Source organism: Rhyacophila brunnea, unplaced genomic scaffold (assembly GCF_057557595.1).
Source record: "Rhyacophila brunnea isolate RB1 unplaced genomic scaffold, BYU_Rbru_1.0 scaffold_1, whole genome shotgun sequence".
Classification (NCBI taxonomy): Eukaryota; Metazoa; Arthropoda; class Insecta; order Trichoptera; family Rhyacophilidae; genus Rhyacophila; species Rhyacophila brunnea.
Window position 1 is genome coordinate 28,364,027 of NW_028232751.1, and position 3,625 is coordinate 28,367,651.

Consider the following 3,625-nt stretch of genomic DNA (forward strand, 5'->3'; position numbering starts at 1 on the left):
AAAAGATTTCTAGCCAATAAAATATTTTATAATCAAATATAAACTATTGTTATTATTGGTTGTTAAGCCAATTTGTCGTTTTTGTAAACAGCTTCATTTTTATTGCTTTTATCGAGATTTAATGAGTCAAGCCGTATTGTCGATTTTGTCGACTCGAGACAAGAGACATTCTTGCTTCCCAATAAATTTCCGGCATGCAATTACATGCAATTCTCCATCCACGTTGCACTCTTCTTAGTTTTCGGATTTCTTTGTCGTCCTCGAGGTTTGTAAGCCAAACGACGTAAAGGGCATTTTGACATGATGAATTCTTTGTGGGATTTATTTAATTTTCGACGTCAACTTTTTATGTCGTTAGCAAAAATAAAATATTATTCCATTTTTCTCTCTTGTAAAGTTACTTATTCAATTTTCTCTAAGGGACTGTTTACATATGAGGTCACATGATTTTGGCAATTTTTAACCCCCCCCCCCCCCGCTCCCCTAATCGTCATATTTATTCATATAATTTTTTTCTCCCTTGTCTATATTAGTCATATTTTTTACATCTAAACATTAAAAATCAGAAAAAAAATATATAGTATTTATCCTTAAATCTCCGATCCCCAATATTGTGTTTTCAGATCCTTATCTTTTTTGTTTACTCTGTGACGTCACATTTTCTCTAACCCCCCCTCCCTCTTCCCTTCGTCACAAAATCATGACAGACCCCCCTAGAGCGTGACGTTAAAATATGAACGGCCCCTCACGCGTTTTTGGCTAAATATCTTCGAAATATTCATAATTCTCATTATAATAATAATAGGGTGTTTTTCTTCTAAATATATAGTTATGTTTAATGATATATTTTAATTATTTCGGTGTTTTTTTACCAATCTTATATTTTTAAAAAAATCATTATAATATATTATTGTAAATTTTAGTTGTGCTATTGCAGGTGCTTAGAGTTTCTGGTCAATTTATTATGCATTAGTTTTTAATAAATGTTATCATTCTAATATTGTAGTATATTTTATTATAACATATATTTTTCAATAAAAATCTTCTATGACAAAATTTTATTGGTTTTTTTATTAATAATATGTTCAATTCAAAGATGTTCAATAAAAAACTTCTTCGTCGTTGGTCATATCTACATAAATAAACAGGATTTAAAGTTATACAAGTACAAACACATTTTTATTGTCTAAAATGATATTTTTTAAAAAATAAATTAAAACTGAATTATTCAAATATGTATCTCTCTTGCGCGCTAAAATTGCAAATACTTAATTATGTAATTTTTTCCACGAGACAGCGATAATTCTGCCCATTTCATGAACCGGAACGGCGCTCCAGTGCGCTCCGGTTCATTCCGAGCCCTGAATGAAGCTTTCTTCGATAGTTTTGCTAGCGAAAAAGAAATATTCATCAAATCTCTTGGAATAGTACGAAATTCTTTCACATCCGGAATACTACATTATGAATGAAAAGGAAAGTAATCGTACTTACCAAAGATTATAAAAATGTTTAAAAAAAAAACACACAAACTAAGTAACAATGTTGGTAATAATTTGAAATAAGTCCACTTGCGGAAACATTTTTTTAATGTAAAATAAATAGATACCTACCTACCTACCTACTTACCTAAATTAGATAAAATAAAAAAAACCTAAATTAACACCGTATTATCAATTATTATTGTCTCGGATTTATCAAGCATAATAATAATATTAAGTAGGTACCTACTGTAAAATATTCTAACGGCTTGATATGAGATCTACAATGGAAATTTAGTATTGTTTTCACTAAACCATGTTTTATCTTACGCCAGCGCTACACTACGCGGAAATTCCGTCGCGGAGGATACACGACGGAACGCCAATACATTTTATTGCATATAATTTGCCGTCATCGGGCACATTACGCGGAAGATCGGTTGTTCGTCAGCGGGCCTCTCAACATCGGCGTTTGCTCCGTCCTCCGCGAACCGATCTTCCGTCAGCGTCAGATCGGAAACGTTGCATTGTACGTTTCTTCACACATTCGGCGGATAGTCGGCGTCGCGTGCCTAGCCTCATAGCACCCATAAATAATCAATTTCAATCAAGACATTTATTGTAAGATGAAGACAATTTTAATACTGCTATCAATAAATTGAATAATTTCAGACTTACGAATAATATATAAAAAACTACATTATATTATATATATTACGTTCTTCTTAATATTATACTAAGTATCACATACTATCCTGATTCAGTAATAAGTGTATTATTTTTACATTTAGGTAGGTAAATGAAATTGAAGTGACGTTTAATACAAGTAATTAAAAATGAATGATGTTTATATATTTTATAATAATAGTTGTATATAAAATTACAGTAACCTTTCCTTTCTTCTTCTTTTACATCATTAGTAACTATTAATACTCAATAAAAATTAAATTGCAATAATGTTTCTTTTCATAACGACATTATGCATGTGGTTTGCAATTTTATCTTTGGTCACTTCTAAGTGAAATATAATATACCTATAGTCAAATATAGTCAATTATGACCTTTTTACGACACAATTAGGTACAATAACTAAGTACCTACTACTTTTTTCCATTTTTATACTTACATGATAAAAATAAAATTTTTTTATTTCCTTACCCAGATAATTTGTTAAATAATACATTTTACATGTTGGAATTTATTCAATAGTATATACCTATTAAGTACTTACGAATTTTAAAATAAAATACCATTTTTCCTCCAAAGCAAAGCATAATATGGACTCACCCCTTCAGGGTGGGTAATTACGAGTATCTTAAAAGACATTATGAGAATTCCATTTTTTCAATCTAATGGAATTTTCCCCCATTGAATAAATAAAACGTATTATAAAGCAATAATCTAAATGTATGAAAAATAAGACTATCCTGCAGTGGCGATGGGTGGAGGTGGGTAATGTAGTTTTTAAAATTCAATTAAACCCTGGGAAAACCAAGCCATAATAAGCATCTGTCTATAAAATATTTAAAATTATGCCATTAAATCAGACATCATTTTGGATATTGAATAGATAGAATAACATTGTTTACTACTATTGTTTGGTTGAGGCAGGGTTTAGTGAGTTATAAAAAATCTAACCAATATGTGTATTATGTTTTCTTGGTTCAACGAAAACAAATAAGTATGAATGAAAAAGTGCAATATATAAACACATTAGATATATTCTATTAAAATATCAGTGGTAGCAATCGGCGATTGCCAGTTGTTCTGCTAGGCCTATCAGTCTGAAGTGGTATCAGACGATATTGTGAAGGCTAGACTCCAGAATAGACTACGCATATAACCCCAAATTTATATTGGCAGTGGCGACTTGCAAATCGGCGAAATGTCAAACTGTCTGAGGTGAACGAAAATCGATCCCGAAGGGAAAACTATGGCTCCGTGTATGCATCTTTCACAATTATATTAATATCCAAGCCGTCTGCAAGACCTAGCGAGACAGACTGGCGACCGCCAGCTGGCTCTACTAGTTAATAATTATTATTGCTTCACTGATTTTGAACGATGTTCGGTCTTTATTGACGTTATGAGTAGGTACAATAATAATATGCTATAAGTTTCAAAATAATTTACAAGTTAATCATCTT